We start from the raw sequence: 17403 nt of genomic DNA on the forward strand, positions 1-17403 counted from the left end.
GTACTTAGTTTTATACATGCAAACAATAGAGTAAAGTAGAAGTAGAACACCGATCAAGTTTGTGGAAGTGTAATTGGAGCCAAAACTTGCAATTAACTTAGATATACACCTAATCTCATATTCTAACTCCCTGGGGATTTGATCCCGACCTTCGTTGGGTTTATTATTGCATCGACTGCTTCACTACTTAATTGTGGTGTGGGTTTGGCCGAGATCAATTTTTTGCACCATTGCCGGGGAGTTAAACGGATTTAGTTATATATCTAGGTATTTGTGTGTTTTGTCTTTCTTTAATGGCCCTTAACAACGAGCCCCTCGGAAATTTACCATTGGGGGAGGAGGTAGATGATGATCAAGTGGATGAGGTTCGTCCCGAGCCTCAAGTAAACAGGCGAGGCCGACCGCCTCATGATAATGTCCCAAACCCTTCCCCACCTCCACCAAGAGCAGCGCACCGGGTGTTGCCAAACGAGGGCTATGCAAGTGCAATAGTCCCGCCCCGGATTAGGGCGGGCAACTTTCAAATAACCAATGTGATGCCTACTCTACTTGAGCAGCATGGTTTCTTCACCGGAGCTCCACATCAAAATGCCTACCAGCATCTCAAGGGTTTCGTCGATACTTGTTGGGGGAGCAAGCAAACAAATGTCTCCGAGGATGCACTGCAGTTAAGGTTGTTTCCCTTTTCTCTATAGGGAAAGGCTTTGGACTGGTTAGAGAGATTGCCCAATCATTCCATCCACACTTGGGATGAGTTGGCCGAGAATTTCATTGCCAAATTCTTCTCTTCGGGGCACATGGCTACACTAAGGGATGAAATTCTAGCTTTCAAACAAGAGCCCAATGAGCCATTGCATGAGATTTGGGACAGATATCGTACCATGGTCAAACAATGCCCGAACAATGATATGACCGAGGCCATGATCCAACAGATCTTCTACAGGGGATCAACATAACAAATCCGTATGTGGTAAATCAACTCTCTAGGGGTAACTTCATGAACACGCCTTATTCTGAAGCTTGTGAAATCTTGGATGAGATGGCAGACATCTCTTCGGCATAGCAAAGTAGAGCCAATGTTCCTCAGGGTGACCCAAATGTTATTCACCTACACAAGGAGCTACATGATCATTGGCAAGCTATTGTGTAGTTGACAACCACCATGAACCAATTGGCCAAGGCTCAGCTTCAATAGGTTCAAGAGCCAAAACAGGTGAATGCTATGGAAGGGGTGAACATGATAGTAAACAAGAGACGACAACGAGGTCAACAAGTACAAAACCATCCGGAATAATTTGAGCAAAGTAATAGTGGGTATAATCAAGATGATTCATATGATGATCAAGATGAATAGGTTCAATATGTCAACAATTATCAAGGTCAAAGAAGCAATGCTCCAAATCAACAACAATAGAGATCACAAGGAAACCAAGGAAATTGGAACAACCAAGGCTACCAAGGAAATTGGAGTGGTGGCAACAACAATAATCAAAGCAATTGGGGTAATCAAGGCAATTGGGGAGGAAATATTCAAGGTAATTGGGGTGGCAACAATCAAATAAATTGGGGAGGCAACAATAATCAAGGGGGTTGGAACAATAGCAATCAAGGAAATTGGGGGTCGGGCTTTCAGAGGCCCCCGATGTATCAACCACCAAACAACCAGCCTCCATATCCGTCGCAAGGTCCTAGTTCTTCCAATAGTGAAATGGGACGGATTAAAATTATGTTTAAGCAAATGATGGAGAAAAATGCTGACTCTGATGCCCAATTAGCCTCCCACAACACTTCTATCTGCAACTTGGAGGTTCAACTTGGCCAAATTTCTCAAGTTTTAAATACTCTCCTATACGGGGCACTACCTAGTGATACGGTGGTGAACCCAAAAGGTGGGAATACGGGGCATGCAATGGCCGTGACAACAAGAAGTGGGAGAGGTGGAGTTGCTAGTACCTCAAACCAAAGAAGACATATGGGTGATGATGTGTTGGTGCAAGATGATGATGAGACAAGCAATGATGTTCAAGCTAATGAATAAGCGAGGGTTGATATTGATGAAAATGTGGAGGAGACGCAAGAAGAAGTGAACCCGTCTAGGGAGCACGTGATTGACATGCCGGAGCCGGTAGCGCCAAAGGCTACGGCACCAATGCCAAGGCCTCCTCCTCCATACCCTCAAAGACTTGCAAAGCAATACAATGAGAATCAATTCAATAAATTCATTGATATGATGAAAAGTTTGTCCATAAATGTATCATTGGTTGAAGCCTTAGAACAAATGCCGGGATATGCCAAGTTCATGAAGGATTTGGTAACAAAGAAGAGATCAATGAATTATGAAACTATCAAAATGACACATCAAGTGAGTGCTATTGTGCACTCCATGGCTCCAAAGTTGGAAGACCTCGGTGCTTTCACAATCCCGTGCACTATTGGGAGTGCCGATTTCGCCAAAGCTTTATGTGACTTGGGGGCAAGCATTAACTTGATGCCCTATTCTGTGTTCAAAACGTTGGGGATTGGGCATCCAAGACCCACATCTATGAGGTTGCAAATGGCGGATCGGACAATGAAAAAGCTATTGGGGATAATTGATGATGTGTTAGTTCGGGTCGACAAGTTCATCCTCCCAGCAGATTTTGTGATACTTGACTGTGAGGTTGACTACGAGGTGCCAATAATTTTGGGGAGACCTTTCCTTGCTACAGGGAAGGCCTTAGTTGATGTGGAATATGGCGAGCTCACCTTCTGGGTGGGCGATGAAAAAGTGGTGTTTCATGTTTGTAAATCAATGAGGCAGCCAAATAGCAACGAAGTATGTTCGCTCATGGATCTTGTGACCGAAGTAATTATTGATGACACAAGTGATGTGATAAATGTTGAAGATACCTTAGAAGTTGTATTGTTGAATCATGATGAGGATGAGAAGGACGGCTTTGTAGATTGTGTCAATGCTTTGCAAGGAATGGGATCATATACTTATGAGCCCCGAAAACTTTCCTTGGATCTCGAAAACCGAAAGACTTCACCAACAAAGCCCTTAATCGAGGAGCCTCCCACCTTGGAGTTAAAGCCTTTGCCTTCACACCTCAGGTATGAGTTTTTAGGCCCTTGTTCCACTTTATCTGTTATTCTTTCCTCGTGCTTAACTAACGTGCAGGTAGATTCCACCCTTGCGGTGCTCCAAAGGAGGAAGAAAGCAATAGGTTGGACATTGGCAGATATTAGGGGTATAAGCCCCGCCTTTTTCATGCACAAAATCATTTTGGAGGAGGATTCCAAACCCTCTATGGAACATCAAATACGATTGAATGAGGCCATGCAAGAGGTAGTAAAGAAAGAGATCATCAAGTGGTTGGATGTCGGGGTTGTTTACCCCATTTCCGATAGTTTGTGGACCTCACCGGTGCAATGTGTCCCAAAGAAAGGGGGCATGACTATGATAACAAATGACAAAAATAAATTTATCCCCACAAGAACTGTCACCGGGTGGAGAGTGTGCATGTATTATAGGAAGCTCAACAAAGTTACTCGGAAAGACCATTTTTCGCTTTCATTTCTTGATCAAATGTTGGATAGGTTAGCCGGACGTGCTTATTATTGCTTCCTTGATGGATATTTCGGATATAACCAGATTTTTATTGCTCCTGAAAACCAAGAGAAGACCACTTTCACTTGTCCCTATGGCACTTTCGCATTCTCGTGGATGCCATTCAGGTTATGCAATGCACCGACAACTTTTCAACGGTGCATGATGACCATATTTACCAATATGGTGGAGGACTTTCTCGAGGTTTTCATGGATGATTTTTCTGTCGTGGGGAATTCTTTTGAAGAGTGCTTGGATAACTTGGATAAGGTATTGGCACATTGTGAGGAAACTAACTTGGTGTTGAATTGGGAGAAGTGTCACTTTATGGTCGAGGAGGGCATTGTCCTCGGTCACAAGATTTCCAAGAATGGTATTGAGGTTGATAAAGCAAAAATTGAAGTGATATCCAAACTCCCTCCCCCTACTTCCGTAAAGGGAGTGAGGAGCTTTCTAGGTCATGCGGGGTTTTACCGCCGATTCATCAAGGACTTTTCTAAGGTGGTAAACCCCTTGTGCAAACTCTTGGAGAAAGATGCCAAGTTCTTTTTTAATGAAGATTGTATGAAGGCATTTGAACTACTCAAGTATAAGTTGACTACCACTCCTATTATCACCGCGCCAAATTGAATCTTACCATTTGAGCTCATGTGTGATGCAAGAGATGTGGCGGTTAGAGCGGTATTGGGGCAACGAATTAACAAGATCTTTCATCCGGTCTACTATGCTAGCAAGACCATGAACGAGGCCTAAGTCAACTATACGGTGACTGAGAAAGAACTCCTAGCCATTGTCTTTGCTATGGAGAAGTTCTGCCCGTACCTAATGGGTACAAAGGTGATTGTTCACACCGACCATGCGGCACTTCATTATTTGATGAGCAAGAAAGACTCTAAGGCAAGGTTGATGCTGTGGGTGCTTCTATTGCAAGAGTTTGATCTAGAGATTGAAGACCACAAGGGTAGTGAGAATCAAGTGGCGGACCACTTGTCCCGATTGGAGGAGGAGGGGAGGCCACATGATGTCCTTGAGATCAATGATTCATTTCCTGACGAACAACTCCTTTCCATTTCTATAACTAGGATGCCATGGTTTGCCGATGTGGCCAACTATCTTGGGAGTGGCATTGCTCCAAATGAGATCTCTTCAAACCAAAGGAAGAAGCTCAAATGAGACTGCCTGGACTACTATTGGGATGAGCCATATCTCTTCAAAATTTGTACTGATGGTGTTATCCGAAGATGTGTACCAGAAGAAGAACAATTAGGTATTCTTGAAGCTTTCCACTCTTCACCATATGGTGGTCACCATGGTGGAGCGAGAACTGCTACAAAGGTGCTAAGCTGTGGATTCTATTGGCCTACCTTTTACAAGGACACTAGCGGTCTCGTTAAGCGTTCTGATGAATGCCAAAGGGCCGGTGGGATATCCAAGAAAAATGAGATGCCTCTCAGCACCATCCTAGAGATTGATATTTTTGATGTTTGGGGCATTGATTTTATGGGTCCGTTTATGAGCTCATGTAGGAACACCTATATATTGGTAGCTATGGATTACATGTCCAAATGGGTTGAAGCTGTGACTTTGCCCAACAATGAAGCTCGGAGTGTGGTAGCTTTCTTGAAGAAGAACATATTAACAAGGTTTGGTACTCCAAGGGCCATCATTAGTGATGGGGATTACACTTTTGCAACAAAGCTTTTGATACTTTACTCTCCAAGTATGGTGTCACTCACAAAGTGTCGACCCCCTATCATCCTCAAGCAAGTGGATAGGTTGAAGTCTTCAACCGGGAGATCAAGAGTATTATGTCAAAGACTGTGAATGCCAACCGGATAGATTGGTCGAAGAAACTTGACGATGATCTTTGGGCTTATAGAGAAGCTTACGAAACACCAATTGGTATGTCTCCATATCGATTAGTGTTCGGGAAAGTTTGTCACCTTCCGGTGGAACTTGAGCATAAGGCTATGTAGGCGTTGAAGAAGCTTAACCTTGAATGGGATGTAGCTGCAAATCTTAGGGTGGAGCAATTGAATGAACTTGATGAGTTTCGGTTCCATGCATACTCCACTTCATCCTTGTATAAGGACAAGATGAAGTACCTCCATGACAAGTATATCCGGAACAAAGAATCCAAAGAAAGTGATCTTGTGCTTTTGTTCAACTCTCGGTTGCGGATGTTTTCGAGAAAGCTGAAATCACTGTGGAGTGGCCCATTTGAAGTTGTACATGTGACACCCTTTGGTGCTCTAGATTTGAAAAATAAGAATGATGAGGTGTTTAGAGTCAACGGGCACCGGGTTAAACATTATCTTGGCAAGGTTGATGATGGCCACGTTGTGGCGTTTCTCCATTTCAAGTGATAGATGGTAGCATGCGTCGTGCCGCGACGTTAAATCAGGCACTTCTTGGGAGGCAACCCATGTGTCTTTTTCTTTTTCTTATTTTATTTTTTAGATTAGATAGGCTTTGTTTTGTTCTAACAAGTTTTGAAGTGTATGGAGGAATGGGTGTGCATTGTAGGAACTGAGCATGAAAAATTTGGCTAATGTCACAAAAGTGCGGACCGCACTAGAATTATGTGGACCACATTGCCACTCGGCGGCTGCACAATTTTGTGTGGGGTCTCACCACTGGGAGATGAAAAATACATGGTCTCTAAAGTTTGGCCTGACAAAAATCCTTAACAAACTGCAGTCGTACCCATTTTTGTGCGGTCCGCAACAATTCTTCATAAGGGCAGGTAATGAGTGCGGACCGCACTCAAATTTGTGCGGCTGCACTCCAGGTAAAGTTGTGGGCCCGACGGGTAAAAGTATAAATAGGGCCTCCCTCAGCTTTTTACACTTTACGCTCCTTTGAAACCTGAAGCTAAGCTAGCACAGTGCATATCCTCATTGTTTTCAATCTCTCCTCATTTTATCAGTGTTGAATCTCACCTGCATCTTCATTACTGGTATGCTAATTTATTCTTTAGATTTTTCCTTAATTTTATTCTTTTGACTAGGGTTATTTCCATGCCTAAATATGTCAATGGCTAGTTGTTTGTGCTTAAAATCATGTGGGTAGCCTTTTTAAACGTTAATTGGGGTCTGGGTAAGTGACTAATGATGTTTAATTGCTAAAAACTTGAGTAATTTGTGAATAAAATTCCATGAACCCTAAGTCAGTACCGCCTGAATTCAAATAACCAGTGAGTATGTTCCATTTGGGGAAGCTTCTGAGGGTAACTCCGTGCAATCATAGCCGGAATCCCAATAATAATAACTTCCTGGTAGATTTCACCTAGTAGATGAGTCATCTTCTTCTGCCAGTTTCTCTGATGCTTCAGAAGAGGGTAGTCAAGCCTCTGAGCCCTCTCCCTCACATGCTTCAGTTGCTCCAATTAATATGGACGATGATGATGATGTCCCAGACGATGGGAGGGGGGGGATACTACAGTATAAGGTTTGGAGAGATCAAAGAGACCAGAGCTATGGGAGGACAAATTCGTCAGTGTTGCTGCCTTTGCTAAATTTAGGGAATGGTGGTCGCAGCGGTCACTCACTCTTGAGCGACAGTTCTTGATGAAAGATCTAAACAAGCACAACCCCAATGTCCTCCAACAATTCCAGGAGTTAAAAGGTTGGAAATGGTTCACCCACAGCATTATGGATGCCAATAAGTATTTGGTCAAGGAATTCTATACCAATGTAGCTCATATCAAAAAGGGTACCAAAGTGACAAAAGTTCGAAATTCGAAAATCAAGTTTGATGCCTGCTCCTTGAACAAGTATGTGGGGTTTGAGGAAGTGGAGGCAGTCCAATACTTGGAGAAGCTGGCTATGGGTGACGCAGGTCGCCCATGGCTAGCTGAGATTCTAGCTATTCAAGGGTCAACACCTCTGTGGCTCACAGCAGGAGTTCCAATAGTCCGAGCCACCCTAAACTTTGAAGCAAAAGGGTGGGAAACATTTGTATGTAGCCGCATTAATCCATGCCTCAACGAAAACAATCTTCCACTTCCCCGTGCAGTATTGGTAGCCTCAATTATGGCTGGGTACCGAATTAATGTGGGTGCTATCATGTCTACCAACATCACTATGGTTGTCCAAAAAGATGAAAGGTCTTACTCGTACCCGAACTTCCTCACAGAGTACTTCAAGGACCAAGGGGTGGAGCCAAGGAATTATGACACCGAGGTGAAGGCCAAGAAACCTTTCTCTTGGTACCAACTTCAGGGAGCTGACAACCCGAAATTCAAGGGTAAAGCTACTACCTCCACTAGCCAGTCTGAGGAGCCAGCGATAGTGGTTACTGATTCAGCTGCCGAGCCATCCACCACAGCGGGTACTTCTACCGGGACAACAGCCATACCACCTTCATCTTCCGGACCACCTGCTTCTACTAGACTATCAGTGCCATTATCAATGCCGGCTTCATGTACATATCCTCAGACTGCGCTGCGAGTCTCCCAGATATTAGCGAGTCTCAACAACTGGATGCAGGCAGCTACTACAAAGCTGACTGATATATCCAGTGTTGTTGCAGCACAGTCCTCAGTCCCAGCAGCCCCAGCAGAGCCACAGGTACCTCCGTCAGTGGAGGAAACATTGAAGAAGATTCTGGAGAACTAGAAAACCATTATTGATACTCTGGCGATGCATGGGAAGGTCATTAAGGATTTGGGCAAACATGTCAAGAATATGCGTAGATCCCAGGCATCAAAGAAGTTGATAGAGAAGCTGAGCAAAGAGGTTGAAAAGATTGTATCTGTCGGAGATCTTCCATTGGACTGATTATGGAGCAGACAGTTCCAGCAGCAGTCGGCCAGTCTGAGGAGCCGGTTGCGACTGCACATACTGCTAAGGAGATGATACAGATGCTCAGCAACGCAGTTGTCCCTCAGCCAGGAGATGATGACATACAGTTAGAGGAGACAGAGGGTGCTTATGATCCCATGCAGACTGAGACCACATAGGGAGTTCTCTTAACTCTTTACCCCTTCCCTGTTCTTATTTTTGTTAAGCATTAGGGACAATGCTTATTTTTCATTTGGGGGGTGGTCTATTTTGATTAGTTAACATTTGACATTTAGCATGTATTAACTCTGATACTATTTTTCTTTCATTCTTATTTTCCCTTTGGTATGTATATATTCTCCCCATTTGATGTAGATATTCATTTCCCTTATGTATATATATTCATTTGACTTCGGTTTGTATATTCATTTATCTCGCTTCCCGTAGTTTACTTCATAGCTTCTTTAGTTTGCTTTTCCTTAGTAGTATAACTTCTTATTTACTTTAGTAGCTTCTTTTTACGTTTTGAGTGAACAATAAGCCTTTGGTTTTCTTAATGCCACGGTTCTTTTCAAAGGTGGATTTTGTGTGAACCGGGTGGCTCTTCCCAACGATGGATAGCGTGACAACCTTCTTAAGGGATTGAGTCCGTTTTCTTTTATGTTTCGACAAAATATAGTAGTAATGAATAAAAGTGTCTCGAGCATGCTTCACTTGGTACCAACACATTTACCTCTGACGTTATGGTTAAAAACAAAGTTGTTGGCATAAAATAGCTCTAGTTGTGACCTTTAGACTCTTGTGTTGACTCAAACAGTCATCGAGTGGTTCAGTCGAGCCATTTGTGATTCTCAATCTTAGCTAGGGTTGTTGTGGGCCCTCGACTCTGTTCTCTTTAAAAATCCAGCAGTGTGAGAGGTGAGCTATTGAATTACAAGTCCAAGTTCCCGTGCCAATAGTCTAGAACTTGCCCCGAGTGTTTTTCTAGGCAAAATTCTAAGTGTAGCTTGGCTTGAGAAATGATTGTAGGCTCTCCTTGATCCAATTTGAAATTGAAGTCTTCCATAGCCTACCAATGTGATAACCCTAGTCAACCCCTATTGAGCCGAAGCCTTTTTCTTTCAATAACCACGTTACAAGCCTTTATCCGTTCTATAGTGACCCTCTCTTGGCAGCCGATGTTTCCTTATCATTCTTGAAAAACAATGGGCAAAAACATAAATTTGGGGGAGAGATGAGGAGTTTGAAGTGATAAAAGGTACAAAGAAGAGAAAGAAATGAAGAGAAAGGAAGGCAAAGAAAAGAAAAAGGAAAAATGCCAAAAAGAAAGTGAATAAAATGAAGAGTTGAAGGGAATTCAAAAGAAAGTAGGGATAAAAGGTTGAAGTAAATAGAAAAGGAGAAAAATGAATGTTATGATCAAGAAAGAGTGACGTTACGTCTCTCTAGTTCCCCCGAGGAAGAAGAAAATGACTCAAAGAGTCGAGAAAGTATGAGCCGAAAAGAGAAAATGGAGTGCTTAAGGAAAGATAAAACCATTTTATTCCAACAAGTCCTATCTTAGTCCAAAAGCCTTCATTAAATCCCGCATTAGCCCTACATGATTTCAAGTTGAGTCAGCTTACATTAGTGGTGATTTACATGAGGAGCAAGCTTATGGTACTTAGAGCCGGACTTGTGGCATTCTTTTGAGAGAGATGAGCGAACTTTTCACAATCCTTGTATCGAGTGTTGCATTTTAAAGTGAGATGTGCTAATAGAGAGTAGAGGAGGAGTTTGGGATCCACAATGACCTACGTGAAAGAACTAGCTTTCTTGATGAATAGAGTCAACTCTTGATGCTCTAGTGTCACATTAGAACTATTGTACTCATAAAGTCAAACCATTGCATTGTTGATAATTCATATGTGTTATGGGTAATTGTTGGTCCTAATTGATGTGTGATTGATTCACCTTAAGCCAGCTAAAATATCTCTTTTTCTAGTGGAGGTGGGAATTGCCTTATTTACTTGAGGACAAGCAAAAGCTTAAGTTTGGGGGAGTTGATAAGTAGGGATTTTGACTGATTATTTGCTCTCTTTTACTTGCGATTTAGCTAAAAAATGCTTAAAGACATTCCCGGAAACTAACAAAATGTGCTTACTTGCAGGAATATTGGGAATATTGGGATATGAGCCAAAGAAGTCAAAATCAACTCATAAAGGAGTCAAAAGTGAACAAGAACCAAAATAGGGCAAAAAGGCCACCAGCGCGGACCGTACAATTCTAGTGCGGCTGTAGAGAGGAGACTCAGAGAATGGAATTTGGGCAAGCTGAAGGAGTGCGGACCGCACCAAAATTGTGCGGCCGCAAAATATCAAATGCGGCCGCACTCACTATTATGCGGTCCGCAGGAGTGAAGAATTAGAGAGTTGGATTCAAGTTCAAAATCAAGGAGTGCAGACCGTATCATTTTTATGCGGTCGCACAATCAGAAGCGCAGCCGCACTCGTTTTTATGCGGACCGCAGAAGCCCCAAAGTTCGAAGCCCAAAATTCCAAGAATGTGGACCGCATAATAATTGTGCGGCCGCAGAAGCTCAAAGTGCGGACCGCACCAGAATTATGCGGCCGCACAACCTCCGCAGGAGAAATTTTGTCAGATATTTTCAGCTTAGTATAAATAGAACTTTTTGTCATTTTTAGGTGAAGTAACATAGAAGAGCACCTAAGCTGTTTTCTTTGCTATTTTGAGGATTTTTGTACTAGATTAACATCTATACATTAGATTTTCTTTCCCTAATCAATTAATATACATTCTATCTTAATTTCTTCTTTGATTTCTGTACTTTTCATGACTAGCTAAATCTTTAGCTAGGGTTGTGACCCAACCCTAGTGTGGGTATTTGATGAGGGTTTAATTTAGGGCTTATTGTTTATTGGGTTAGTGATATTTAGCCTTGTTCTTTATTGAACCCTAGAATCAATGGTTGCAAACATTGATTCATGCCTATTTGACTTAGCCTCTACTTGAGAAAGAGAGACTAAGTCTAGAAAAACTTGGCGAATAAGAAATTAGGGTGAACTCAAGAAATTGATAGCCCTAATTAAAGGGTTAAACCTAGAGATAGTAATACCCGACTTGAGCTAATATCACTTGTATTGTGTAAATACCCAATTGGACTTGAGAAAGCCAAATTGAGCAAAATCACTCAAACTACCGAGAGGTATAAAGTGAGTACCCGGATGTGATTGCTACATCACGACCCCAACTAATCAAATTTTCCCTGGAGTTTACAACCCATTAGATAACTACCTAAGTAGAAGTCACGACCCTAGTCCCTTTTAATCATTTGAAAAACTCAAAACCAAAAATATTGTCCTTAGTTTTATACTTGCAAACAATAGAGTAAAGTAGAAGTAGAACACCAATCAAGTTTCTGGAAGTGTAATTGGAACAAAAACTTGCAATTAACTTAGATATACACCTAATCACATATTCTAACTCCCTGTGGATTCAATCCTGATCTTCGTTGGGTTTATTATTGCACTGACCGCTTCACTACTTAATTGTGGTGTGGGTTTGGCCGAGATCAGGTGCCATTACGGCCTATTATGAAATTGGGTTGTGACAACATGGTATCATAGCATTAGGTGCACGTAGGGCTCACAAGTTATGGGCAAGCATAATAGAGTCTTGCGGATTGGGACGGAGACATCCGTACTTATCTTCGAGAGGCTATAGGGTGTTAGGAAACTACTCTTCATTCACCTCCTATCGTGCAGTTGATGGTGTACTAAGTTTGTTCTCCTACTCTCTCACAGATGGTGAGAATGCGCACGGCGAACGTTCAAATCCCGGGAGGGGCTACTCCCCCTATTGCTAGAGGTTGAGGCAGAGGTCGGGGGAGGGAACCTGCCTGAGGTAGGAGACGAGGACGTCCCAGAGTTACCCCAGTTGCACCACCAGCGAATCTAGTGGAGTATCCCATTATTGAGGAGCAGGGCGAGGTGCCCGCAGCAGAGCTAGCCCCGGTTGATTTCATGTCAGTACTTGGCTTTCAGGAGGTCATGGGCCGTTTGCAACGGTTCATGGATTCCATGACCCAGGATGGTTTATTCCAGCAGACCCAGCCACATCTCAGGAGGGAGGGGGAGCACAGAACCCTACTGCTCAGGCTCTAGGACATGCAGCTGTCGTATATCATACCTCGGGGACACTACCCGTGGGCGGAGCCCAGCTAGTTGCAGCAGTTGTACCTGAGCCTAGACCAGTTGTGACCGGCGGGCCGCAAAAGCTATTAGATAGATGGACCAGGCTTCATCCTCCTGTCTTTGGGGGTGAGCGACATGAGGATCCCCAGGACTTCATTGATAGGTGCAGGGACAGACTGCACAACATGAGTATATCAGAATCACATGGGGTGGATTTCACTACTTTCCAGCTGGAGGGCAGGGCCCGTAGGTGGTGGCAGTCTTATTTTCTTGGCAGGCCGGCAGGTTCTCCTCCCATGACTTGGGACCAGTTTACACGCCTATTCTTGGACAGTTATATTCCACCCTCTCAAAGGGAAAAGTTACAGTTTCAGTTTGAGCAGCTCTAGCAGGGTCAGATGTTAGTGACCAATTATGAGGCGAGATTCTCTGAGTTGACTCGCCATGCACTTATGATACTTCCTACTGAGGCGGAGGGAGTGCAGAGGTTTGTTGCGAGGTTGCACTTAGGTATTCAGGCTACCATGGCCCGGGACGTTGAGATAGGGACTTCTTATCAGCTAGTAGTGGAGATAGCTCGGAGGATCGAGGATTACCATCAGAGAGGTAGAGAGCAGATGCAGAGGGACAAGAGGGTCCGTTATTCTGGGGAGTTTAGAGGTGCCCCGACAGGGGGCCGAGGCTAGTTTGGGAAGGGTCAGCCTAGCAGGCCCAAATATCCAGCACCACCACCTCCTCGGGGTGCTCTGGCGAGACCCTATTTCAGTGTCATACCGGAGAGTTCTTACCGCCCACCAGCTATTCAGAGTTCTTCAGGGCAGCAGTTCACCGCTCCAAGGGGTTGTTACGAGTGTGGAGATCCTAGTCACATGAAGAGATCTTTTCCCAGACTCCGGGGTAAAGCGGTGCAGCAGAGTCAGCAGCCCATGATTTCAGCACCAGTAGCCGCACCAGCCGTTCGGCCGCCCAGAGGCGGAGGGAAGATGGGTAGGGGTCGTCCTAGAGGTGGAGGCCAGGCAGGTGACTCTCCATCGAGGTTTTATGCTTTCCCCGCCAGACCAGATGCAATGGCCTCAGATGCCATGATCACATGTATTATTTCTGTCTGCGGTAGGGATGCTTTGGTATTATTTGATCCAGGGTCCACCTACTCATATGTGTCATCTCCGTTTGCTCATTTCCTGGATATTCCTCGTGAGTCCTTGGGCACTCTTATTTATGTATCCACTCCCGTGGGCAATTCTGTTGTTATGGATTGGATCTATCGGTCCTGTGTGGTCATATTCTATGGATACGAGACTAGAGCGGATCTTCTGTTGCTTGATATGGCCGACTTTGAGGTCATGCCAGGCATGGACTAGCTATCCCCATATCACACCATCCTTGATTGCCATGCCAAGACTGTTACCTTGGCGATGCCAGAGTTGCCTAGATTGGAGTAGAAGGGATCATTTATCAGTGTATCTAGCCGGGTTATCTCTTTTCTGAAGGCTCGACATATGGTCGAGAAGGGTTTTTTTGGCTTATCTAGCTTATGTTCGGGATACTACCGCAGAGACTCCGGCAATTGATTCAGTGCCAGTAGTTCGGGAGTTCTCTGATGTGTTTCCTTCTTATCATCCAAGCATGCCACCAGATTGTGATATCGATTTCTGTATTTACTTGGCTCCAGGTACCCAGCCTATATCTATCCCACCATACCGTATGGCTCTGAAAGAGTTGAAGGAGTTGAAGGAACATCTTGAGGAGTTACTAGTGAAGGGGTTCGTCAGACCAAGTGTATCTCCTTGGTGTGCACTAGTTTTATTTGTGAAGAAGAAAGATAGGACTATGCGGATGTACATTGATTGCCGCCAGTTGAACAAGGTCACCATCAAGAACATGTACCCGTTGCTACGTATTGATGATTTATTGGACCAGTTTCAGGGTGCTAGGGTGTTCTCTAAGATCGATTTGAGATCAGGGTACCATCAGTTGAAGATTCGGGACTCAGATGTTTTGAAGACTCCTTTCCGTACTAGATATGGCCATTATGAGTTTCTAGTGATGTCCTCTGGCTTGACTAACGCCCCAGCGGCTTTTATGGATTTGATGAACTGGGTGTTCAAGCCATATATTGATTTGTTTGTCATTGTCTTCATTGATGACATTTTGATCTACTCATGTAGCATGGAGGAGCACGAGCAGCATTTGAGAGTGGTGCTTCAGACCCTGCGGGAACAGAAGCTATATGCTAAGTTCTCCAAGTGTGAGTTTTGGCTAGATTCTGTAGCATTCTTGGGGTATGTTGTATCAGGCGAGGGTATTAAGGTGGATCCCAAGAAGATTGAGGCAGTTAAGAGTTGGCCTCGTCCCACTTTGGTGACTGAGATTAGGAGCTTCTTGGGGGTTAACAGGTTATTATCGCCGATTTGTGGAGGGCTTCTCATCTATTGCGGCACCTTTGACTACATTGACCCAGATAGGTGCTCCGTTTCGTTGGTCCAATGATTGTGAGGCGAGTTTCCAGAAGCTCAAGATAGCTTTGACTACAACACCGGTCCTAGTATTGCCTTCCGGTTCGTGGATGTATAATGTGTATTGCAATGCTTCACGCGTTGGTTTGGGTTGTGTATTGATGCAGGAGGAGCGAGTTATTGTATATACTTCACGTCAGTTGTAGCCCCGTGAGAAGAATTATCCTGTGCACGATTTGGAGTTGGCCGCGATTGTTCATGCTCTTAAGATCTGGAGGCATTATCTTTATGGGGTGTCCTGTGAGGTTTACACTGATCATCGCAGGTTGCAGGATTTGTTCAAACAAAGGGATCTCAATTTGAGGCAGGTCAGATGGCTTGAGTTACTGAATGACTATGACATCACCATTCTTTATCATCCGAGCAAGGCGAATGTAGTCACGGATGCCTTGAGTAGAAAGGCAGAGAGTAAGGGTAGCTTGGCCTTCATTTTAACAGAGAAGCGGCCACTAGCTTTGGACAATCAGTCCTTGGTTAACAGACTTGTGAGGTTGGATATTTCAGAGCCTAGCCAAGTTCTTGCATGCGTCATTGCCCAATCTTCACTATTGGAGCAGATCAAGGCTCGACAGCTTGATGATCCACACTTTTTGGTCCTCAGAGAGACGGTACTACAGGGTGGTGCCAAAAAGGTTACCATCGGCGAGGATGGTGTTCTGCGACTCCAGGGTCGTCTATATGATCCTAATGTCGATGGCTTGAGGGAGAGGATTTTAGAGGAGGCACACAATTCTCGATATTCCATTCACCTAGGTGCTACAAAGATGTATCGCGACCTGAGGCAGCATTATTGGTGACAGCGGATGAAGAAAGACATAGTTGAGTATGTAGCTAGGTTCCTAAATTGCCAGCAGGTTAGGTATGAGCACCAGAGGCCAGGTGGCCTACTCCAGCAGATGACTATACCTGAGTGGAAATGGGAGCGCATTACTATGGATTTTGTAGTTGGGTTATCGCGGACCTTGCGAAAGTTCGATGCAGTGTGGGTCATTATTAACAGATTGATTAAGTCGGCACACTTCATTCCGGTTGTGACTACGTATACTTCTGAGAGGTTGGCCCACATTTATATTCAGGAGATAGTTCGGTTGCACGGTGTGTCAATTTCCATCATATCAGATAGAGGCCCTCAGTTTACTTCACATTTCTGGAGAGCAGTACAGAGTGAATTGGGGACCCGTGTAGAGCTCAGCACAGCCTTTCATCCACAGACTGACGGGCAGTCGGAGCGGACAATTCAGATTTTTGAGGATATGCTCAGGGCATGTGTGATCGACTTCGGAGGTCTGTGGGATCCTTTCTTGCCTTTGGCCCAATTTGCTTATAATAATAGTCACCAATCCAGCATCGAGATGGCTCCATTTGAGGCTTTGTATGGTTGGCGATGTCGTTCGCCCATCGGATGGTTTGAGCCCGGTGAGGCTAAGTTATATGGTACTGATTTGATGAAGGATGCCTTAGAAAAGGTAAAGTTGATTCAGGAGCGACTTCGTACAGCACAGTCCAGACAGAAGAGTTATACGGATCAGAAAGTGCGTGATTTATCATTTATGGTAGGTGAGAAAGTTCTCTTGAAGGTTTCGCCGATGAAGGGAATCATGAGATTTGGGAAGAAGGGCAAGTTGAGCCCAAGGTTTATAGGCCCATTTGAGGTGTTGAGATGAGTTGGGGAGGTTGCTTACGAGCTTGCCTTGTCTCCCAATTTATCGGGAGTTCATCCGGTTTTCCACGTGTCTATGATCCGAAAGTATCATGCCGACTTGTCACATATGTTAGACTTCAGCATAGTTAAGCTAGATAAGAGCTTGGGTTATGAAGAGGAACCAGTTGCCATTGTTGATAGACAGGTTCGTCAGTTGAGGTCCAAGGGTATTTCCGCGGTAAAGGTTCAGTGGAGGGGCCACCCAGTCGAGGAGGCGACCTGGGAGTCCGAGGAGGACATGCGGAGCAGATATCCACACTTATTCAGCAGTCCAGGTATGATTCTTCCCTAAATTCTAATCTACTCTAAAAATAAAGAAACTACTATCCGGTTCAAACTATATCCTATGGAAAAGAACCGAGGCATAAAAAAACCGCAAGGGATTATTACTACCTAAAGAAAATTAAAAGGCATATTTTTTTTGTTTCCCCAATCAACAAAACAAGCATTAACATCTTTATCCCATTAGGCAAACACCTAGGTTATGGTCACAGCCTTAGGCCTTTAACCCATTTGGAAAAACCTCAAAACATTTATCTCTTATCTATTCTCTTTAGATTGCATTCATTAGAGTAACAGTAGAAGTAGAAAACAAAACTTTGTTGTGGACATGCAATTT

This window comes from Nicotiana tabacum, chromosome 22 (assembly GCF_000715075.1).
Source record: "Nicotiana tabacum cultivar K326 chromosome 22, ASM71507v2, whole genome shotgun sequence".
NCBI lineage: Eukaryota > Viridiplantae > Streptophyta > Magnoliopsida > Solanales > Solanaceae > Nicotiana > Nicotiana tabacum.